Genomic DNA, 26,541 nt, shown 5'->3' with positions numbered 1-26,541 from the left:
AGGAGGCTGAGGCAGGAGAATGGGTTGAACCCAGGAGGCAGAGCTTGCAGTGAGCTGAGATCACACCATTGCACTCCAGCCTAGGCAACAGAGTGAGACTCCGCCTCAAAAAAAAAAATGGTATTTTATGAGTGGTTTGTAAATCTGTTTGGTTATAAATCCTTTCGGTGAATATTTTGTTCAAAACATGTTCCATGAAATATACATGTTCTTGGTAACATGATCAATGTATTTTTAATAATTATGCTGTGCAACTAAATATGAATTATTTGCCAGATAGTGTTCTAATTAAGAAAATATATTCTGAGTGCTCTATGGGGCAGGTACCATAATTATACCAATTTTACAGATTAAAAAAAAAAACTGAGACAAGTGGGATTAGTGGCTTGCTCCAAATTACAGAGCTGCTAAGTAGCAGAGCAGGGATTCAAATCCAGAATTTGAACCCTTAAACACTACATTATACTGCCACTTTGATTCATGTAGAGAATTCAGTAGAGTGCGAAACAACACAAGCAGAGGTTATCAGTAATTTTTATATAGCAATAGCTTAGGATGAAAAAGTATATGAGGCACTGAATTTAAGTAGTAATAATAGGAATGGAGAAAAAGGTATGGATTCAAATTCCCAGTGGGTGTCAAATGTGGAGGACTCAGTAACCTATTAGATAGGGACAGTAAAGGAGAGAGAAAGGCAAAATGGTTGCATTAGTTACATTGCAAACAACCAGCTCTTAGGGATTGCCACCAAGAAGCATTTATTTTGCTCTCAGATCCACACAGTCCTCGGGAAATGGCAGCTCTAAGATGGCTTTGTGTGTACATATTTGCATTCACCTGGCAGGCTGGCTGTGAGTCAGTTTTGCTGATACTGGCTGGACTTTCTCATGTGTCTGAGCATGTATTCATAAGTGCTACCACAAGGATAACTGAGTTTTCTACTTAGAATGGCTAGCAGTATAGTAACCATTAACTAAGACATCAAAAACAGGATAAAGAAGCAAATGTGAGAGTTAAAAGGAGGGGGGAAATAGTGCTGATTGGGACATATCAAATTAGATGTCAGACAAATAGAGAGGTTTCATAGATAGTTAAATATTGGTCCAAAGGTCAAGAGAAAAAAAACAGGTATAAATGGGAACATGGATGTTAATAATAAGAGCCATAGTTGTGTGCAGTGTCATTTATGGAGACTATGTAGAGCAGAAAGTCAGGACCACTCTGAGACTGGTCAATAATTCTGCTTTGTTTTGCTTCTACTACCAAAGTAACTCAAGTAATGGCTGTCAATTAAAGGACCATTAAATGTTATCAAGATTGAATCATTATGATTGTTGTCATATAGTCTTTCTGTTAAATTAGACATATTTCACTCAAATACTTCCACAAAATATGAACCTCTACAGAAGAAGAAAATGTACAGGAGAAGCAGAGATCAAAGCATATCTTAAAGGAGATATACAAGTGATAGAAAAGAAAAAGTTTCCATTTGCTTAGAAATAGCCTCCTAACACTAAAGACGTGATAGTGATATCTAAGGATTAAAGGCAATCTTTTTGAGCATGTTTATAAATGGTACCTCAGGGATTCAGTGGAATGCACTAAGTGATTTCTTATGGTCTGCACTAGCACCATCATTTTGCAAATCCAATTTAATCAAGGACCTTATGAAATATGTCTATCACCACTTTGGTGTAATAAATACCATATGTAGAGCCTGAATTTAATAAACCCTTCTGAATTTTCTAATTTAAAACTGAAGCATGTTATTTAATTTAAGATTAATAACAAGCATAATCACTAATACATATTTTAAGGATATGGAAGCATTTTAAATAATAGCCATCATCACCACTTCTCACAGTTATATAATCTCTACCTTATTTTGAAATAATTAGCCTATACACATACTGAAAAATAAAACTCTACATTTTGGATGGAATGGAAAAACTAATTGAGAGTTTTTCTCTTTTAATTTTCTTGTATTTGACTATCCCCATTAATAATATTATGGAGGCATCTATTTGTTTCATGAAGGATGAGAATTGCACAGCATGAATGCAAAGGGAAATAGGTAATAAAATTCTTGTTTTGGCCTCTGAAGTAAAAATTCCTCAGCCCCTATCAAAACACTAATTTTGAAAATCAGGCTACGTTGGGAAGAAAACCCATTAGAAATTAACTTAACTGCCTTTAACATATTGACATTCAAGCTTGCCCACCATATCATAGATTTTACTATCTATAAATTAGAGATGGAAGGAATCCATAGTATGATAAAAATAAAGGTTGGTGTAAGAAGCACATTTCTTTAAGCTTTAGAGCATTGTGAGAATGAGAAGTAAAGCAGTGACATAGGATGCAGACAATTAGAACTCTGCTCTATCCTCACTAAGACAGAGAAATTCACGGAAACCTTGAGCTAAAAGACCATCTGCTTAGCTTTCCACTAGGAAACCATGGAGAAAACTGCCACGGTGGCAATTTTCTGCAAATAACAAAAAACCAATAACCCTAAACCTGGGGAATGATGTCCCAGGACAGCCAAGAGGGATGTTTAGATATATGAGCATACAGCATAACTCCTGGATTCCCTTGGTCTGCATGTAGCATGGATGTGTCATACTCCAGTAAAATAAAAGAGAGGTCTTGAGATGTCCAGTGGATTAGGACACAAAGCCAACAGTGCAGGGACTTTGTGCCAGAGATAAACAGTGGAGACCACAGACCCTGGTGATACGATCTAGCATGATACCGGGAAAGGCCAGATAGAACCAGTTGTGCCTCAATGGTGATCAGTTAGACTAGATTGTTTCACTACAGTGAGCAGCAAAGATAAAAAAAAAAAATATATCAGGGAGTGGTGGCTCATGCCTGTAATCCCAGTACTTTGGGAGGCCGAGGTGGGCAGATCACTTGAAGTCAGGAGTTCAAGACCAGCCTGGCTAACATAGGGAAACCCTGTCTCTACTAAAAATACAAAAATTAGCCAGATGAGGTGGCACTCATTTGTAATCCCGGCTACCCAGGAGGCTGAGGCAGGAGAATCACTTGAACCTAGGAGGTGGAGGTTGCAGTGAGCCAGGATTGCGCCACTGAACTCCAGCCTGGGCGACAGAGTGAGACTCCATCTCAAAAAATAAATAATAATAATAATAATAATAATAATAATATGGCATGGGCATTGTATTAGTTTCCTATTGCTGCTGTAACAAATTACCCTAAACTGAATGGATTGAAACAACATAAATGTATTATTTTATCATTCTAAGTGTCAGATGTCTGAAGTGGGTCTTACTGAACTAAAATCAAGTTATCAGCATGGCTGCAGTTCTCTGGAGTCTTTAGATGAAAATTCATTTTCTTGGCCATTCCTGCTTCTAGGGGCTGTCTGCCTGAGGGTCCCCAATCATCACCAAAGTCAGCTACAGTTGGTGGAATCTTTTTCACCCTGTATCACTCTGATACTTACTCTCCTGCTTTTCTCTTTAACTTACAGGGATCCTTGTAATTGCACTGGGCCCACCCAAATAACCATGAATAACCTCTTCATTTCAAAGTTAGCTGATTAGCAAGCTTAAATCCGTCTATAACCTTAATTCCTCCATGCATCATAATCTAACATTTTCAAGGTTCTGAGGATTAGGATGTGGGTATTTTTGGGTGCTCATTGTTTTGCTACCACAGAGCTGATTTATTTTTTCTCCTTTTTTGTTCTCTTTCAACTTTTATCTTAGAATAGGGGTAGATGTGCAGCTTTGTTAGAAAGGTATATTGCATGATATGGAGGTTTGGGGTATAAACGAACTTATCACCCAGGTACTGGGCATAGTACCCAATAAGCAGTTTTACAGCCCTCACTCCCCCTCCCTCCCTCTCCTCTCTATTAGTCTTCAGTGTCTGTTCTTGCCATGTTTATGTTCACATGTACCCAAAGTTTAGCTCCCATTTATAAGTGAGAAAATGTGGTATTTGGTTTTCTGTGTCTGCAGTAGTTAGCTTAGTATAATAGCCTCCAGCTACATTCATGTTGCTCAAATTATAAAAATTCTAGAAGAAAACCTAGAAAATATCCTTCCTGATGTTAGCCTTGGCAAATAATTTGTGGCTAAATCCTCAAAAGAAATTGCAATGAAAAAAATTGATAAGTGAAACCTAATTAAACTAAAGAGCTTCTGCACAGCAAGAGAAACTATCAAGGAAGTAAATAGACAACCTACAAAATGGAAGAAAGTATTTGCAAACTATGCAACTCACAGAGGTCTAATATCCAGAATCTACAAGGAATTTAAACAACTCAAGTTAAAAACAAATCACCCCATTGAAAGTGGGCAAAAGACATGAATAGAAACTTCTTAAGAAGACACACATGGCCAAGAAACATATAGAAAAATGTTCGTCATCACTAATCATCAAAGAAATGTAAATCCAAACCACAAGAGATACCATTTCAACAAAAGCCAGTCAGAATGGCTTTTGTTAAAAAGTCAAAAAACAACAGATGTTGGCGAGGCTGAAGAGAAAAGGGAACACTTATAGACTGTTGGTGGGAATGTAAATTACTCCAGCCACGCGTACAGCAGTTTGGAGATTTCTCAAGGAACAAATTCATGTCCTTTACATTTTTTTTCTCTTTAAACCATTCTACCTACTCAGACACCATCTTGGAACAAAACAGGAGAAAGAAGTAATACAAAAAATAGACTTTCTCAAAAAGAGAATGAGTCATGTCTAAAAGACTCTTTAAAGCTTAGGAGAGAAAAGTACCACTGGTGGCCTTGTTTAGAATGTATCTCCCCTTTACTCCTCACTGCAGCCGCCCACACTTTATAGTCACTTTCCAACAGGTTAGAGATTCTTGAAGAAGGTTAGGTGAATTATTAAATCAAAAAGGCTCATTTTAAATCTGACACATTATGACTGGCTATAATAATGACCCCTAATAATTAATTTTAAAAACATAACAGATTTACTCAAGAGTACACAGACTCTTTAAGAAAAAAATTAAACATTGTTAGTTGACAGGTGAGACTCACATATGATGACAGACTTGTCCATAAAACTAAATAGCAGAGAGATCTGAAGGAGTCTGGAACTCAGAAAAGAACCCTGAGTTCCTGGCTTCTAACTCAATGTTACTGCCTTAAGTAAGCAAAGGACTTAACTAAATTAATTTCCTAAGAACTTTTTGCATTTTACAATAGGTATTCTTCTAAACTTTTCAGGAAACATGTCACTTTGTTTATCAGAACAGCAAAGTACAGATGGAAAATTGATTGTTAGCCTAATACATAACAAATTGCCTAGGCCCTCCATAGATGCTTGCTAAAACATGTAGGAAACGACTAAGCAGAGATATTCAGCTTAAGAACTAAGTATCGTGAGACAATGTCAGAAGAAAAGGGGTGCATTGATAGTTTTATGAAGGTATTATGGGTAGAAAATTAAAAGTATTTCAGAAAATAAACTGGAAAATAATTTCCAAGTGCTAAATTTAGACAGTGGTGTTAGACTGTGAAATTAAGGAGAAAAATTTTGAGAAGCATATAGAAGAATCAAAGTGGTAGCAATGGGGACTTATCGTTACCCAGGTGAGTACCTCAGTATATTAAACTGATGGAAAGGCAGCAGCAGAGAGTCTGTGATCCTGCCACAGCAGAAAGGATGGATTGCCTTTTTCTTTAATTTGAAAAATCAATGACAAGAAAGAAAATAGTGCTATCCATTTTTAATCACTTTTTATTTTTATATATTTATTTATTTTTAAAATTTTTAAAATTTGTCTTTATGTATTTATTTATTTATTTATTTTTGAGACAGGGTCTGTCTGTCACCCAGGCTGGAATGCAGTGGCACAATTATGATTCACTGCAGCCTTGACCTCCTGGGTTCAAGTGATCTTTCCACCTTGGCCTCCAGAGAAGCTGGGCCCACAGGCATGTACCACACCTGGCAAAGTTTTTGTTATTATTTTTAGTAGAGATGGGGTCTAGCGATGTTGCCCAGGCTGATCTGGAACTCCTGGGCTCAAGTGATCCTTGCACCTTAATCAAAGTGCTGGAATTATAGGTGTGAGGCACCATGCCTGGCCTTTTAGTCACTATTTTTTTCACTGCATGAGAACTTTTATTCATGTGGCAATACATCCAGGAATATAAAATAGGACCTGAGCTTCCTTAAGGCTACCAAGGTAATTAGCCAGAGGAAAAATATTAAAAATCATAATGTCAGAATAATAATTCTCAGACCAAAATGGGAGCATTCTGAACTATGCAATGAGAGAAGAAAATCATATTCTTGTACTTCTAAGACAAAATACACACACACACACACACAATGTATATGTTTTCCTTTCCTTCTGGTTAGTAATACTCTACATTGACTTAGAAGATATTTTGTTCTGAGTTTTTTTTCTTTTTCCCCTAGTACTTCACTAACCTGGGCATAGTTTGGAAGTTAGCTGATTTGTCCAAGACCTCATGTTGAAGTCTTTGCAAAAAACACCATTCAGTCTTATTTAGTGCTCCAGAATTCTCCATAGGATGAGTCCTTATACCAAGTCAGGTTTTACTTATGCATTGTTTAAGCTTAGTGATTTTACTCATATATCACTATACTCCCTTTTGTTCTAATCTTTGTTTTTTCTGTGTCACCAAAATTCTGGTTGAAAAGATATGACATCTGTGTGTACAGCTACCCTTTGATCTTTTTGTTAATGTAATTCCAACTTGTGAAGAAAATAAAATATTCCAGAGAATGCTTACATAAAAAGAATTTGCAAATTGAAGGCTGCTATGATGAACATAAACAAAATGACAATATATTATTTATTTCAAAAATGTACTATATTTTGCTCTGATGATATTTGCAAATATACATTGATATATAATATTTTACTTAAGAACCTTGAGTACATTATCAAACGCACACACATACATACACAAACACATATGGGAAGATTGTTGTCAAGGAAGATTTATGAGAAGAGAACATTTAAGCAAAGACTTGGAGAAAACGTGTGACTAAGCCAGGTGGATAACTGGAGTAAGTGCCCTCCAGACAAAAGAAAAGGCATAGTTCATAATTCCTCGTTGGTGCTTAGGAAATGAATAGCATCTCAGCTGACTTGCTAGCTCAGTTTAATCAATGGATAATTTCTGTTAATTCCCTCAACCTTTAAGTTTATTAGCTATGCATAATAGAGACTATCTCTTCTTTATTTGTATGTGTGCTATGATGATCAACTCTATGATATATATTAAACCACTTGTGGTGGGAGCAATCAGAAAAATACCATCCACTGTCTAGGCTCTTTCTATGAGAAGGATTCTTTAAATCAAATGCATTTAATCAAGGAGATGTCTTTTCTCTCAACCAGAGAATAGCCATTAATGTAATTAGTATAAATTCTAAATCCAGGAGCAAAAGGATTACATAACTTGAAATTCTCCTGCCACATTCACCTGAAAAGGTTACAATAAGAAGACTGCTCTTCACACCCATTTGATTGGTAAAAAATAATAATAATGTACAAAAATACCAACTTGTGGCCAAGAATGTGAAGAAATGGAAGCTCTAATAGATTGCTGGTATAAGTTGATACATCTATTTGGTATAATCTGGTATATACAATTTCCAGAGGAGCATGTATATTTACAAAGGGAGCTTTTGCATATACATACATATATACATATGTGTACACACAAACACATATCGTATACACACCTATTAAATATATATGGACAGAGGGAAAGAAAGAAGCATAAGGCATGATCATTGCAACATTCTTGTAATAATTGGGAAAAGTAAAATTCCATAAATGGTAAAAGAGCAAAGAAATTGTGTCTGCTTTATGAAATTTGAAAATTAATAAATTATTTATAATCAATATTGTATTTATAATTTATAATTATATCTAATGGCATGCATAAATATCAAAACAGTATGTTGTTAATAACAAATTTGAGAATATATACATATTATTTAGTTATAATACCACTTATATAAAGGTGTAAAAACAGACAAACCAATGCAATATTATATTTATGTATTTATACATCTATGGTAATAAATAAATTATGCATGATAATGATAAACACTAGGAGAAAATTTCCCTCTGAACAAATATAGCCAAATGCAAAGATTTGATGAAGCTGCATGGAACCTGCATTCATGATGTTTTTCCATATTAGTCTCTGTAATACTTTGTAAGCTTGAAATCTTTTCCAATATAAAACCAGTATTATAGTTTTATAAAGTGACTTTATAAAGGACTTTATAAAGATGAAAGTCCTCATGGTTGAATGGGTAAAAATCCGTGAAAATGGGAACATACTGACTTCAAAGGGCAGGATGAGTGCTCTGTTTCTTGAGAATGAAATTTTACCTCTAGGTTGTTTGACACAATATTGTTCCAGCCGTTGTTCTCAGTACTTGACACCTATTATCTCATTTAATCCTTGCAATAATTCTCCATGGAAAATACTATTATTTCCTCTTACCTTGTACATAAAGGTAAGTGAGTTGGTCCATGTGACATCGCTAATAAGTTGAGGTATTAGACTTCAAACTGGAGAATCTGTGAGTTCTCAACCAGTACAGAGAAGGCCCTTGGTAGATGAGTTTAGATTAAAGTAGCTGTATTAGTCAGTTTTCATGCTGCTGATAAAGACATACCCAAAAATGGGGAATTAAAAAAAAAGGTAGATTTAATTGGAGTTACAGTTCCATATGGCTGGGGAAGCCTCACAATCATGGCGGAAGGCGAAAAAGAGAAAATCCTGTCTTACATGGATGGCAGCAAGCAAAGAGAGCTTGTGCAGGAAAACTATCCCTTATAATAACCATCAGATCTCATGAGACTTACTCATTATCAGGAGAACAGTACGGGAAATATAGCAGCAGGCAAAGAGAGAATGAGAGCCAAACAAAATGGGTCTCTCCTTATCAAACCATCAGATCTCATGAGACTCATTCACTGCCATGGGATCAGTGCAGGAAGGACCTGCCCCCATAATTCAATTACCTCCCACCGGGTCCCTCCCAAAGCATGTGGGAATTCAAAATGAGATTTGAGTGGGGACACAGCTAAACCATATCATTCCACACTTGACCCCTCCCAAATTTCATGTCCTCAAATTTCAAAAACAATTGTGCCTTCTCAACAGTCCCCCAAAGTCTTAATTCATTTCAGCTCTAACTCAAAAGTCCACAACCCAAAGTCTCATCCGAGACAAGGCAAATCCCTTCCACCTATGAACCCATAAAATCAAAAGCAAGTTAGTTACTTCCTAGATACAATGGGGGATAGAGGCATTAAGTAAATACAGCCATTCCAAGTGGGGGAAATTGGCCAAAACAAAAGGGTTACAGGCCCCATCTGAGTTCAAAATCCAGTGGGGCAGTCAAAGCTCCAAAATGATCTCCTTTGACTCCATGTCTCACATCCAGGTAATGCTGAGGCAAGAGATGGGTTCCCATGGTCTTGGGCAGCTCTGCCCCTGTGGCTTTGCAGGGTATAGCCTCCCTCCCAGCTGCTTTCACAGGCTGGCATTGAGTGTCTGCAGCTTTTCCAGGTGCATGGTGCAAGCTATCAGTCAATCTACCATTCTGGGGTCTGGAGGATAATGGCCTGCTTCTCACTGCTCCACTATGTGGTGCCCCAGTAGGGACTCTGTGTGGGGTGTCTGATCCCACATTTCCCTTCTGCACTGCCCTAGCAGAGGTTCCTGTTGTCCATTTCCAAAGTTGCCTCCACATTTTTGGGTATCTTTTCAGCAGCACCCCACTCCACTGGTACCAATTTACTGTATTAGTTTTCATGCTGTCAATAAAGACATAACCAATTCTGGGCAATTTACAAAAGAAAGACGTTGAATTGGACTTAGAGTTCCATGTGTAAGTCCTCACACATGGATTTACATGTGCCCCAGTAGCGATTCTCTGTGGGGGCTCCAACCCCACATTTTTTTTCTGCACTGCCCTAGCAGAGGTTCTCCATGAGGACCCCATCCCTGCAGCAAACTTCTGCCTGGGCATTCAGGCATTTCCATACATCCTCTGAAATGTAGACAGAGGTTCCCAAACCCCAATTCTTGACTTCTGTGCACTCACAGGCTCATAACCATATAGAAGCTGCCAAGGCTTGGGAATTGTACCCTCTAAAGCCACAGACTGAGCTCTATGTTTGCCCCTTTTAGCCACAGCTGGAGCAGCTGGGATGCAGGGCACCAAGTCCCCAGGCTGCACACAGCCTGGGGACCCTGGGCCTAGAACAAGTAACCATTTTTTCCTCTTAGGCCTCTGGGCCTGTGATGGGAGAGGTTGCCATGAAGATTTCTGACATGCCCTGGAGACATTTTCCCTATTGCCTTGGGGACTCAGATTTGGCTCCTCAAATTTATGCAGCCAGCTTGAATTTCTCAGAAAATTGGTTTTTCTTTTCTAACACATTGTCAGACTGAAAATTTCTCAAAATTTTATGCTTTGCTTCCCTTATAAAACTGAATGCCTTTAACAGCACCTAAGTTATCTCTTGAATGCTTTGCTGCTTAGAAATTTCTTCTACCGGATATGCTAAATCCTCTCTCAAGTTCAAAGTTCCACAAATCTCTAGGGCAGGGGCAAAATGCTGCCAGTCTTTTTGCTAAAACATAACAAGAATCACCTTTGTGCCAGTTCCAAACAAGTTTCTCATGTTCATCTGAGACAACCTCAGCCTGGGTTTCATTGTCTCTATCACTATCAGCATTTTTGGCAAAGCCATTCAACAAGTCTCTAGGAGTTGCAAACTTTCTCACATTTTCTTGTCTTCTGAGCCCTCCAAACTGTTCCAACTTCTGCCTGTTACCCAGTTCCAAAGTCACTTCTATATTTTCAGGTATCTTTTCAGCAGGGCCCCACTCTACTGGTACCAATTTACTGTATTAGTCTGTTTTCACACTGCCCTTAAAGATGTACCCAAGACTGGGCAATTCAAAAAAGAAAGAGGTTTAATTGGACTTACAGTTCCACATGGCTCAGGAAGCCTCACAATCATGGTGGAAAGCAAGGAGGAGGAAGTTATGTCTTACATGAATAGCAGCAGACAAAGAGACAATGAGAGCCAATCAAAACTGGTTTCACCTTATCAAACTATCAGATCTCATGAGACTCATTCACTATCATGAGATCAGCACAGGAAAGACCTGACTCAATAATTCAATTACCTCTCATCAGGTCCTTCCCACAATATGTGGGAATTCAAGATGAGATTATGAGATTTGGGTGGGGACACAGCCAAACTATATTACTTACTGAATCTTAAACTCTGTGGCTAGGCTTAGAAAAATGTATTTTTAACAAGTAACCCTGGTGACTACGATCCATGCTAACATTTACGAACGCTTGGGTTAAAGCAATCCACAGGCACGTACATCTCACAAATGGGAAAACTAAAAATGACATTAAGGTATATCTTCCCCTATTGTTTTCCCTTCATCTGAAATTGAGGTTCCCTGACTCACACTATAAAACTGAATGTGAGCCACAGAAATGTTGTGAGAATCAATATATCTATTTGGGAATGTGGCAAAATTTTTGTGGTAGCAGCGAATAATTTTCAGAAAGTAAAACTTGAAGAAGAAGATACTTAGAGAATTTATGTTGAGCTGATGGCAGGGGACTCAAGTAAGCGTAAAAGAAGATTCTATGTGGGATTCCTTTTGTTCTTCCCATTAATTTCAACCTATAGATGCCTTGCTTAGGACGCTAAGAAAGCCAAGTTAGCTCAAATTTTTATATCATTCTCCTTTAAGTTACACACATTATGATATTAAATTGACCTTTTTCATTAAAGAAATTGCATTAGCTAGTTAAATCTGATGTGGTGATACTGTAAATTTTATAGAAACAATGTTGCAATGGGAAAGAGGGATGGAGCTCTTGCAATCCATTTCCTCAACCTTCATCACAAGTTCTATAAGAAATTGGCCCATCGAGTGCACTAAGACATGAAGTCCTCTGTGGTGAAGGGTAGTAATAAAAGTGAAGTCAAGAATACAGAAGAGACTCATGAACCTGCTAAAGCATTCTGGATAGGACATGCACCAGGGAATAAAACCCAACTATTGTATTGTTCTCATGGGTGAGAGAATGCTGAGATGAATTTCACATATGTGCTTTGTTTTATGGAGCCGATTATACTATCAGAGTCTGGTTCAGATAATTCACAATGAGCATAAACTGTATGGAAGAAGAGAAAAACAAAAGGGATCTTCTACTTGGGAGACTTTTATTATTCAAAACAAATTCTAAAAAACATTTTTGGGGGCACATAACTTAAATTTTCCCTCTGCTTCCAGAAAAAATTCACTGTTTTTGTTTGTTTGGTTGTTGTCGTTTTTAACAGCTACAATATGAAACAGGACTTTCCATTATTTGACTACACTTTGTATCCACTTAGAGAAATGCATTTAAATAAATTTATAGTGGAAACAGCCAGCAAACATTTCTTTCCAATATAAGCACTCTTTTTTCCCTCCAACCTTTGCACACACTTAAGTATATTAACAGAGAATGAATAAGATTCCATCCAAAGAAATAGCAGTTCAACAAAAAGACTATCTTTTTCCTGAATTTAATTCCACTTTGCCTTGGACACTCAACAATGTGTGCTCCTTACAATCGTAGCACAGGGTCACATGGTTTGTGAAATTATTTAAATGTAGGTAAAAGTCTTTGCATTTTTTAAATGCCATGATTGTACATATTTGTACAAAAACCTTGAGTCAGGGTTGATTTAGCAACTCTACCTGGGGCTTTAATTCTCTCCTGAATAACTATGTTAAATGTAGGCTAAGAGAAGCATTTTTCATCTTATTCTTTATTCACTATGTTAAAATTACCTTCTACCACTACACAAATTTTTATCTTAAGAGTGTTCCTTTACATGTTCCTAAAACTAGTAGACGTTCCAATTCCTATGTCATGGATGATGAAACTGAAGCTCTGAAAGTCGAGATAACTTGAATATCATAAAGCTAGTACATGGGAAAGGACTCTGACATGATGAAAGACCCACATATTGGTATTGAAACACATTTTTAGATCTTCAAAAACCAAGAATCACGGCCATTGTGTTACAGGAGTGAACTACAACTTCCAGATCTGGCATTTTTAAAAATAAAACGGTTATAAATCATTCTACTATAAAGACACATGCACACGTATGTTTATTGTGGGACTGTTCACAATAGCAAAGACTTGAAACCAACCCAAATGGCCATCAATGATAGACTGGACAAAGAAAATGTGGCACATATACACCATAGAATACTATGCAGCCATAAAAAATGATAAGTTCATGCCTTTTTCAGGGACATGGATGAAGCTGGAAACCATCATTCTCAGCAAACTAACACAAGAACAGAAAACCAAACACTGCAAGTTCTCAGTCATAAGTGAGAGTTGAACAATGAGAACACATGGACACAGGGAGAGGAACATCACACACCAGGGCCTGTCAGGGGTGGGAGGCTAGGGGACAGATAGCATTAGGAGAAATATCAATTGTAAATGATGGGTTGATGGGTGCAGCAAACCACCATGGCATGTGTATACCTACAGAACAAGCCTGCACGTTCTGCACATGTACCTCAGAACTTAAAGTATAATCATAATTTTAAAAAATACCAGTTATCAACATGTATTCTATGTGAGGCTAAACATTCTTCTCACACCAAAGAACTCTATGACTCTGCCTACTGTAGCATGATAAAATAGGAAGGGAGGAGAAGTTGGTGTTTGGAGTTCCACTTTTCTTTCCCTAAAAATGTATTTATCTAATGGATGCATTATGGAATTGATTGATTTAGCAATATTTATTATCACTGGAAGATAATCATTGGTAAGAAAGGAAATGGAGAGTGATATACTTACCTATAGATAAGTAAATTCCAATTAAAATCCTTTCTGTGAATTATTAGCTCTGTCAATTTGGACAAATTGCCTACATTACATAATTAAAATAAAAATTATAGAAAATAGGTACTAAAGAGCTCTGAAAGCTAAAATATAAATTTAAGAATGAATGTTCTAATACCACACTGCTATTGTTTTGGGTGAATTAAGCTCTTTCTGCTTTCATATATAGATTATATATATGTGTATATATGTATACAATTATGTATAATACATACATATGTAATATGTATATATGTATAATATGTGTGTGTATATATATATAATATTAAGGCATACTATATGGTGAAGAAAAAACTAAATCAAAAACCCATGTATTTACCATCCAGCTAATTACACACACACACAGACATACACACACCATAAACAATACACACACATATGCACACACACACACACACACACACAATCTACAATTATAGTCCCCTGCATATCCCTTTATATCTAATTCCTTTCTCTCATTCTCCACAGATGACCACTATCCTGCAGTTGGGGGAATATTATTCCCATATGTTTTCTCAAACCCTTGTTAAATATGGTCATGTGTAATTACAACTTCTTGCTATCACAATTAGTATTGCAATAAACTTTCTTGTACACATCTCCTTGTACACACAGCAAAAGTTCCTCTAAATTTTGTGAATCAGTGCACAGTCTGTGAACTAGCAGCATTGGCATCAACAGGGACCATGTCAGAAATGCAGAGCATCAGGCCTCACTAAGACTTTGTAAACAGAACCCGAATGGGAACAAGATCCCCAGGTGATTCAAAAGCACATTTGAACTTGAGAGAGACTGTTTTAGGACTTTTAAAACGGAATAGACTTGCTGAGAAGAATACATACGTCTTCAACTTTATTAGATATTGCCAAATTGTTCTCCAAAGCAGTTATGTCACTATGCAGTTCCATCAGAAGTTAGACATTTTCATTCCTGCCAGTCAGTTGGATGTGAAATGTCATGTCATTATGGCTTTGATGTGAATTGTCCCCATTCCTAACGAGGCTGAACATCCCTTCATAGATTCCCTGTCCCTTGCTGCCTTCTATGAATTCCATGGTAACTGGAGTATGTGATATCCAAATATCCTGGGACAAATTTTCTGCTGGTTTCTATGGTATGCATTCTGTTCCTTTGTGTCAACTCAAAGCATATTAAAAAGGTCCTTTTAGCTCTTTTCATTCTTTCTTTTCTTTCTAAAAAAAATTTCCCTTTTCTGTCATTTCAGCCTTCCTTCTCTATTTGATAGGAGGGGCTGCAGGCTGTGTGAATATTCAGAAATACCAGTTGCCAAGGTATTAAATGTGTGTAATCGTGCCCAAAGTGCTTTCTTTTCCTTCACTTTTATCTCTTCACACCAAAACAAACATAAGTATAATAGCGAATTCATAAGTGAAAAGAGGATTCTAAACCAGGCCAGCCTGATTTCCAGGCCTATGCTCTAAGATGTTTTCAATTTCTAATAGTTTTTCATCATAAATATATGAATTTTACATTAAAGTTGCATGCTGCTACTTTGATAATTTTAATATATGATATATTAATATATAATAATATACAATATATAATACAATATAATATGTATGTTATACACACATATATAGATAACATATTACACACATATATTGCATTTATTCACACACATAAATAATATGATCTCTTAATAGCATCAGTGTTTTGGCATTCAAGGCTTACCTCTGAGACAGTCTTCTTTTTCTTTTTTTTTTTTTTTTTTTGAGACAGAGGCTCGCTCTGTTGCCCAGGCTGGAGTGCAGTGGCATGATCTCGGCTAACTGCAAGCTCTGCCTCCCGGGTTCACGCCATTCTCCTGCCTCAGCCTCCCCAGTAGCTGGGACCACAGGTGCCTGCCACCATGCCCAGCTAATTTTTTTTGTATTTTTAGTAGAGACGGGGTTTCACCATGTTAGCCAGGATTGTCTCGATCTCCTGACCTCGTGATCCGCCCGCCTTGGCCTCCCAAAGTGCTGGGATTACAGGCGTGAGCCACCGCGCCCGGCCCCAAGGCTTAACTCTGACATAGTCTTCTGTAAAGAGTAAGTTAGAGAAGAGATGAAATAGTTCTGAAGTTGTTCATAAGGTTCGTTACACAGTTCTACCATATTTTAAAAATTATTATGGGAATCACCTGTAATACCTGCTAAATAAATAAGATGAACACACTGATGTATACATTTTGGAAAGAACATTTTGGTCAGTCTTGCTCAGGGAAGAAATATCCTCCGACATCCCAAGAGGGTATCTACCAGGCAAGTGTCAAGACAATTAAAATCAGGACCCATTTAAACACTGCACAGCTTACTTCCCTGTCTCAAAACACTAATAAAGAGAGGAGTCAAAGTGCTGACTTGGTTTATGAGCCATCCACTCTCCCAGTACAGCTGCCACTTCAGTTATCTCTCTGTGACCACTGAGTAGGCACAGATAAGAGAGGGCTTCAAGGCAGCAGCAGCTCTGGGTCTAGCAGGTCTGCTGGCAGCTAGTTGGAGCTGGGTCCACACCTCTTGCCTCCACTTCAGCATCAGTCTCTACAGCTCTTACAGTGCTAACATCTTGGCTACATTCTAAGCACATCTGTAAATGTGCGCCTTACTCTTCATTTCAAAGTTATGAGATGCCTATTTTGGAAAATACACATAATGTGAGAAGCAGTAAATCTGATCTGATGTGACAGATGAAAGAAATTGGAGAGGATATTGTAACTACTCAAGTTTGCAGAAACTTTTTTTTTTATTGCCAGTAAAGAACTTTCTTAGTTTGGATAAAAGCACAAGCATGAGGTGTTCTTGATAAGCGCTTTTCTTTCCAGAAACTTAAAATAGGTTACAAATAGCCCATTACATATTTGTGAGGATGATGCTAAATGCTGCCATTCTTTAGGAAAGGGAAAAGGGTGAAGAATTTTTTCTTTTTTTTAGAAAAATACTTGCACACATACATGAAGTCAAAAAACAGTGAATTTCTAAGTATAAATCCCTTCTTTTCCCATAGATCAAGCAGTAAGTTATCCATTGAGTCACAAAACACTGCATTAGCTGCTGAAAGAATGGAGGGCAGTAAATACAAACTATGAACGGTTTCACCCTCCAAGTTGTTATAACAATTAAATGAGTTCGTACATGTATAAACATTTAGGGCAGATTTGAATGCACAGGAAGTGCTCAATAAATGTCTGCTACCTTTATTATTTTTCTTTAAAAACTTTAAGTATATACATGCAAAAGTACTTCATAATCTCCTCCAGTGTTAAAAATAGATTTCACTATTTATAATTTCTTTTTGCATCCCCAGCAACTAGCTCAGGAAGTGATCCATAAATATCTATAGAATTCAATTGATGTCAGCTTATATTAAATTACATATCAAAGCCAAAGGCAGTAAATTCTAAAGAACGGTGATTCTCAACAATTAGGCGACATTCGGCAATGTATGGAGATGATTTGGTTGTCACAACTTGGCAGAGAGGAGGTTGCTACTGGTGTCTGGTGGTTAGAGGTCAGGGATACTGCTAAAAGTTCTACAATGCACAAGACAGTCACCTACAAATAACAAAAACAAAAACCTATCACTACTAAAATTACAATATTGCTGGGGGAGTGTTGAAGGCATAGCATTTCAAGGATGGGAGACATTTCAGACACAAGAGAAAATATGAGGAAAAATGGGGAGAGGTATTATGGTACAAACAGCAACAATAAAAGTATGAAAACTCTAGAAGGAGTGTTTAGAGAACAGGGAGATCACCTTGGGTTTTTTCTTCCTATCCCTGCAATTCCTTGTCTGTATTTCTTCCACCCATTCCTCTTGTGTCCTGGATTAGTTACTAGTGCATCTAGTCATGTGATTCTGACCCAGGAATATGTCCCCACCTCCAACTTTGGGAAAATCACAATCTCTCCCTTTGGTTTGTCTGTCTGTAGAAATATTACAGTTCCAGATTTCTTAGAGATAGTTCCATTCTCCTGTCCTGATGCTTTGCTTAATGTAGATAAGTGAAGAGTTTCCTTATCTTTAAATCCCTGTTTCACTAGACAAGGGAGAAATAACCTTACATTTCTCTGAGATGCCTAAAACTGTCCCTTAAGCCCACTTCAGTAAGTGTGGTTAATGGGATGATTATCCAATCTCAAGGAACTTTTATCTTCAGCCATATGTACTAATAGGAAACAGAATAGTATTAGGCATGTATCATCCCAAGCCATTAGTAACCATACATTTCTTCTTTAATTAACAATTTGTTCCATTATGTGTGTTTTCTCTATGCAAGTTGTAAGAACTGTGAGACCTCCTTCCCGTATTTTGTGTTTCTCACTTATAAGGATTTGATGCAAAAGAAACTAAATAGTTGAGCACATTTCTTCCATTACTAGGATTTTCTTTTATTTTTCCCACTTATGTCCCCATATTAAAGGACATTTACATTAAAGCCACTCAGTAAGGACAGCGCCTAAGGAAAAATAAATTATGAATTCATAAAACTTAAGGAATGAAGATTGCAGGGTAATTTCATAATTCATATGCCTTAACATTTGGTTTGCTTTGCCTGTTTGATTTGATTTCTACCAAGAAATAAACAGTGACATTTACTCTATATCTTGTTATTTTAAACACTCTAGTAATTTTGTTCATGTCCTCTAAAGAAGCCAGAAACAAGGAATTAAAAGAATATGAAAAAATATCTAGCAGCTGCCCAATTATAATAACCTCGAGGCAAAGAAGTTGGTCAGGAGTGCAATTCTTTTGTTTACTTTTAATTTCCTTCTGGATTTTAAAAATATAACTTGTGTTCATATAAATGCTACATCAAAGCAGTCATAATAAATAATTAGAGTGTTATCAAAGACCATTACATAGTATTGTGAAGTGACTCAAAAACAGCTGCTATTTTATGTGAATTATTCCATGATTTGATTTGAAATGCTTTCCACCAGTGTATCCAATGGCATTTTTAAGAGCAATGACAGACTCATGACAAAACAGTTTTTGGACTTTCGTGGATCTCAGAAGGAAAATAACTTTGATTGGTGGATGAGTGTTATGAATGGGAATGTATTCTTTTACAAGAGAAATGTTGGTTTGAAATTGCATGCTTTCTTTTTTTTTTTTTTTTTATAGTTTTTTTTTTTTTTTTTATTATTATTATTATTATTATTCTACTTTAGGTTTTATGGTACATGTGCGCAATGTGCAGGTAAGTTACATATGTATACATGTGCCATGCTGGTGCGCTGCACCCACCAACTCGTCATCTAGCATTAGGTATATCTTCCAATGCTATCCCTCCCCCCTCCCCCCACCCCACAACAGTCCCCAGAGTGTGATGTTCCCCTTCCTGTGTCCATGTGTTCTCATTGTTCAATTCCCACCTATGAGTGAGAATATGCGGTGTTTGGTTTTTTGTTCTTGCGATAGTTTACTGAGAATGATGATTTCCAATTTCATCCATGTCCCTACAAAGGACGTGAACTCATCATTTTTTATGGCTGCATAGTATTCCATGGTGTATATGTGCCACATTTTCTTAATCCAGTCTATCATTGTTGGACATTTGGGTTGGTTCCAAGTCTTTGCTATTGTGAATAATGCCGCAATAAACATACGTGTGCATGTGTCTTTATAGCAGCATGATTTATAGTCCTTTGGGTATATACCAACTTACAAGGGATGTGAAAGACCTCTTCAAGGAGAACTACAAACCACTGCTCAAGGAAATAAAAGAGGATACAAACAAATGGAAGAACATTCCATGCTCATGGGTAGGAAGAATCAATATCGTGAAAATGGCCATCCTTCCCAAGGTAATTTACAGATTCAATGCCATCCCCATCAAGCTACCAACGACTTTCTTCACAGAATTGGAAAAAACTACTTTAAAGTTCATATGGAACCAAAAAAAAGCCCGCATTGCCAAGTCAGTCCTAAGCCAAAAGAACAAAGCTGGAGGCATCACACTACCTGACTTCAAACTATACTACAAGGCTACAGTAACCAAAACAGCATGGTACTGGTACCAAAACAGAGATATAGATCAATGGAACAGAACAGAGCCGTCAGAAATAATGCCACATATCTACAAGTATCTGATCTTTGACAAACCTGACAAAAACAAGAAATGGGGAAAGGATTCCCTATTTAATAAATGGTGCTGGGAAAACTGGCTAGCCATATGTAGAAAGCATGCTTTCAGATTGTGTGTATAAAGGGCACAACTGCAGAATATGTGCACAGATCAGACACCTGGAGGACTTTCCCAGAAATACATCATGCCACAGGAGCAGACAATTCACTTGCTAATTTAACTTGTCTCACCTCTGGAGTCAGCCATTCTCTAACACTGTATATCAAAGAAATAGTGAGATGCAGACAGGTATGCATGAGTTCGCCTGGATAAAAGTAAGCTTAAGTAGGCAAACAAAAACAGGAAAACAAAAAAGACCTGCAGCATGGGAAAAGAATGTGCAAGGCTAAGAAACAAAGATAAAAAATAAAATGAGAAAAGCAAAGACTGATACACCAAGCTGTCCCACTTCTTTTTATTCTATTCATTGAAGCAAAGTGCCTTGTAATTGCTTTGATTAATTGGTCTGTGCTTGAGCTGTTGTACAATTCCCTATCCCACTCCACTTCTACAAGAAAAATACAGTAAAAATTCCTTTTTGTTTTTCTCAGAAAAGAGTACATAAGTAGAAGAGTAACTTTAGTAGTATTTGGCCACAGCTAAAACCTGCTATGATTTAGTGTAAGGACAATGACCACGGACCCTCTAGATGAGTCACTTTCTAAGTGAGTTTATTTACCTATTGACATGTCAACTCAAACTTATTATGCATTTAGTGATGGGAAATCAACATTTATAGTGTTCAGGCCTTATCAATACTTTTTCCTGATAAGTCTGGTCCAAATTTATTTATTTATTTATTTATTTATTTATTTATTTATTTATTTTAGAGGGAGTCTCTCTGCCGCCCAGGCTGGAGTGCAGTGGCATGATCTCAGCTCATTGCAACCTCCACCTCCCAGGTTGAAGTGATTCTCCTGCCTCAGTCTCCCAAGTAGCTGGGATTACATGTTCCCACCACCATGCTGGGGTAATGTTTGTAGTTTTAGTAGAGACGGGGTTTCACTGTGTTGGCTAGGCTGGTCTCGAACTCCTGACATCAGGTGATCCACCCGCCTTGGCCTCCCAAAGTGCTGGGATTACAGGCATAAGCCACCGTGCCCAGCTTTCCATTTTATTATTAATATCATTTGGAAAATTTTAACTTTTACTATGTCAGCCACTTCTTGCCAACAATGTATTTTTTCAAACTCTTTCAAGATATTTTGTCTTGGGAGACACAGTACACAGAATACATAAACTGTTAATTTTGCTCATGTCATAAAATCGCAATGAATGTTTTACATATCATAATATTTTATTTAATAGTTTATTTAATATTTAATATAACCTTAAAAGGTATGAGTCTGCAGGAAATAAATGAGCCATGATTCTTTTTAGTTCACCCTTATGGCTAAATTCCTGTGTGTTTGACTTTCACACTTACCTTTATATTATTTTAGATATATAACCCATGTTTCTTCAGAGTAAATACCTAAATGGAATGTTTATGAATAGAGAAATAGTTACCTAAATTAAGAAATGTCCATAAAATGGAATATTATGCACCATTTAAAAAGAATGAGTTAAATCACTATGCACACCTGGAGTGAAAAGAAATTGGAGTAACATGTTTAACAAGGTCACATTATTTGAAAAAAAAGTAAATGTTTATATTTGTATTTGCCCAAAGAAGAACAAATATAAGGTATTCAAATCAATGACAAGAAAACAAATAATCTAATTTTTAAATGAGCAAAGCACCTGAACAGACATTTCTCAAAAGAAGACATACACATGGCCAATAGGTACATTAAAAAATTTTCAGCATCACTAATCATTAGAGAAAGGCAAATTAAAACCTCATCAAGATATCACTTCACACATGTTAAAATGGCTTTTATCAGAAAGGTGAAAGATAACAATTTTGGCAATGATGTAGAGAAAAGAAAACTCTTGTACATCATCAATGAGACTGTAAATTAGTTTCAGCCATTATGGAAAACAGGGTGGACACATTACACTAATTTAGTTGATAATGTGTTAGCATTTTATATTTTTGTCAAGTATGTCTTAGGGAGGCCTTGGAGCTGCCTCAATTATGGCATTTTAACAATGTCATAATTGATATAAAGTGGTAACACACTATCAACAAAATTAATTATGACTAAGCTCTACCTTGGGCAAAGAAAATACAAAGTATTTAATGTGCTATCTCATTTACTATTTGTAGCTAACCTAAAAGTAAAATGATTAGTTCCATTCCAGGTACGAGTTAACTGAGACTCAGCGGTAAACTAGCTAGTAAGTGGAATCTAAAAGTAAAATGATTAATTCCATTCCAGGTATGAGTTAACTGAGACTCAGAGGTAAACTAGCTAGTAAGTGGAACCTAAAAGTAAAATGTTTAATTCCATTCCAAGTATGAGTTAACTGAGACTCAGAGGTAAACTAGCTAGTAAGTGGAACCTAAAAGTAAAATGATTAATTCCATTCCAGGTATGAGTTAACTGAGACTCAGAGGTAAACTAGCTAGTAAGTGGAACCTAAAAGTAAAATGATTAATTCCATTCCAGGTATGAGTTAACTGAGACTCAGAGGTAAACTAGCTAGTAAGTGGCATAACTGATATTAAACCTGAGTTATGACTAATTTAAAAACCCATGCTTATTTCACTAAACACTATTGCCTCAATGATCTACTTTTTACTGTATAATATGCATAGGTATAGGTCTGTAAGTACACAAATACTAGAAGTAAAACCATGGCGGAATATGTACAAAAACAACGATACGATGTTAGTTTGTTTGGCTGGTGCATATGCCTCTGGCCCACAAATGCCTAGATGAATAAAGCATGTTGCAGATGGGAAGGAATATGAAAGGGCCAATAGTATATACTTTAGGCATAAATGAGTAGTTATAAATGTATATTAATGACATATACTGTCTAACCATCGAAACCATCTTAAAAATTAGTTAGATTTGGTCTGCCTGCATTTTAAAGCTGTAACTTGACATTTTACCATCTTTGAACCAATAAGAATTTTCATACCATTCTGTGTCTTTTGTCTCCCTTGATTTTCTGTATTGCTATGGGGACTTAGGCTGACACATTTATCGGTTTTCATTTAATTACTTTTTTTAATACTTTCCCAGTTCCCAACAGAAATTCTGATGTTTCAACCAAGAGCTTTGCTTTGTTTTAGCTATTTGTTAGATTTAATTGTTTCCATTTAGAATTTAGAGTTCACTTCATTCTTTTTGAATTAGTGAGTTAAGGCAAAGACCAATTTCGTTGTTTAAAATATTGATTCTTTAAACTATCTTTAATGAATATTTTCTAAACATTATCTCAAAGTCCAAATATAGACCTTGTTGATTTCAACACAATAATTTTATTCACAATCATTTTATTCTCTCTCAACTCCTTCTAAAAATCTAAGAATTGTATGATCACATGATATGCTCTATATGATTTTTCAACTACCTAAGCAATGTGCAAAATTAAACTCTTTTTTTTTTTTCCTGAGACGGAATCTCACTCTGTTGCCAGGCTGGAGTGCAGTGGTGCAATATCAGCTCACCGCAACCTCTGCCTCCCGGATTCAAGCAATTCTCCTGCCTCAGCCTCCCGAGTACCTGGGACTACGGGTGTGCGCCACCACACCTGGCTAATTTTTGTATTTTTAGTAGAGACAGGGTTTCACCATGTTGGCCAGGATGGTCTCTATCTCTTGACTTTGTGATCAGCCCACCTTGGCCTCCCAAAGTACTGGGATTACAGGCGTATTAAACTCTTCATTTTCTATATAATAATACCACTAGTAACTATTTTCAAGCCATGATTTTCCACCCCCCCAAAAAAGAAAAGAATTTAAATAAGTTAGAATGGGGCTAATATAATGACACTAAATTTGTAAGTTCACTAATAGTTGTAGAATAATGGTACAAATTTGCATATGAATGCATACTAACTATTCATTAAAATATTTTTCTGTAGTATTATACACTGCTTAATACATCATTCATAAAAGAATAAATGGCCAAAAGGTATATGAAAACATGCTCGACATCACTAATCATGATGAAAATGCAAATCAAAATCATATTCACATATAACCTCACACCACTTAAGATAGCCATTATCAAACAAACAAAAATACAGAAAATAACAAGTGTTGGTAAGTATATAAAGAAATCAGAACCCTTGTGCACTGTTAGTGGAAACGTAAAGTGTTGCAGCCACTCTAAAAAATGTCATGGCAGTTCATCAAAAACTTAAAAATAGAACTACTATTTGATCCAGCAATCCCACTTATGGATATTCATCTAAAGAATTAAAATCAGGATCTTGAGGAGATATCTGCACTCCCATGTTCATTGCAGAATTATTCACAGCAGCCTTTGGCTACTGCGTAAATAGTATGTGGAAACCAACTAGATGTTCATCAACAGATGAATGGGTGAAGAAATGTTTTATATATATATATGTAATGTTATTACATATATTATTATATTATATTATATATATTATATATGTATTATATATTATATATAATATATAACATAATAATATATAGTATATATTATACTATATATAATATATACTATATATTATACTATATATAATATATACTATATATTATACTATATATAATATATACTATATATTATACTATATATAATATATACTATATATTATACTATATATAATATATACTATATATTATACTATATATAATATATACTATATATTATACTATATATAATATATACTATATATTATACTATATATAATATATACTATATATTATACTATATATAATATATACTATATATAATATATATGTTATGTTATAAATATATGTAAATACGTATGTATATGATATAAAAATGTTTTATACACACCCACACATGCATGCAATGGACTATTATTCAACCATAAAAAAAGGAAATCCCACAATGTGGATGAACTTGGAGAACATTGTGTATGCTAAGGGAAATAAGCCAGTCATAGAAGGGCAAATACTGCATGATTTAACTAATATGAGGTATCTAAAGTAGTCACACTCATAGAAACAGAAGGCAGAATGGTGGTTGCTAGGGGATGCAGGTGGATGATAGGAGGTGCTATTCAACAGCTATAGAATTTCAGTCATGCACACTTCTCAAAAGAAGACATTTATGCAGCGAACAGACACATGAAGAAATGTTCATCATCACTGACCATCAGAGAAATGCAAATCAAAGTCACAATGAGAAACCATCTCACACCAGTTAGAATGGCGATCATTAAAAAGTCAGGAAACAACAGCTGCTGCAAAGGATGTGGAGAAATAGGAACACTTTTACACTGTTGGTGGGACTGTAAACTAGTTCAACCATTGTGGAAGACAGTGTGACGATTCTTCAAGGATCTAGAACTAGAAATACCATTTGACACAGACATCCCATTACTGGGTATATACCCAAAGGATTATAAATCACGCTGCTATAAAGACACATGCACACATATGTTTATTGTGGCACTATTCACAATAGCAAAAACTTGGAACCAACCCAAATGGCTGTAAATGATAGACTGGATTAAGAAAATGTGGCACATATACACCATGGAATACTATGCAGCCATTAAAAAAGGATGAGTTAATGTCCTTTGTAGGGACATAGATGAAGCTGGAAACCATCATTCTGAGCAAACTATTGCAAGGACAGAAAACCTAACACCGTATGTTCTCACTCATAGGTGGGAATTGAACAATGAGAACACTTGGATACAGGGTGGGAAACATCACACACTGGGGCCTGTCGTGGGGTCGGGGGAGTGGGGAGGGATAGCATTAGGAGATATACCTAATGTAAATGAAGAGTTAATGGGTGCAGCACACCAACATGGCACATGTATACATATGCAACAAACCTGCATGTTGTGCACATGTACCCTAGAACTTAAAGTATAAAAAAAAATTTCAGTCATGCAAAACAAAAAGTTCTAGTGGTCTATTGTACAACATTGTACTTATAGTTAACAATGCTGTATTGTGGGCTTAAAAAATTTTAATAGGGTAGATATCTTTATGTGTTTTTTACCATAATTCTTAAAAAATGTGATTCATAATGAAAGAGTTAATATGCATGCCAACTTAGCTGGGTTTCCATAAATATTAGATATATTTTGTATCAATTACATCTCTTGGGCTATCTTTTGAAGGTTGCGTGTATAATCTAACAGGTGATGATGAAGGTGAATTTCTCTGACCATGAAATCATCATGAAATGCAACAAGACATAGTGAAAAGCATAGGATTTTGAGTTCTTAATGACTGGACTATAAATAACCAAGTCTGAAATTCGTGGAAAAAGAAGCCAAGCAATAGAAACTTGAGAATCATCTGCATACACATTTTATATATGTTTTTATAATTAAAACCATAACAGTTGATAAGACAACCAAAGAAAAATATA

Source organism: Pongo abelii, chromosome 10 (assembly GCF_028885655.2).
Source record: "Pongo abelii isolate AG06213 chromosome 10, NHGRI_mPonAbe1-v2.0_pri, whole genome shotgun sequence".
In the NCBI taxonomy this organism is placed as follows: domain Eukaryota; kingdom Metazoa; phylum Chordata; class Mammalia; order Primates; family Hominidae; genus Pongo; species Pongo abelii.
This window is presented reverse-complemented; position numbering follows the sequence as displayed.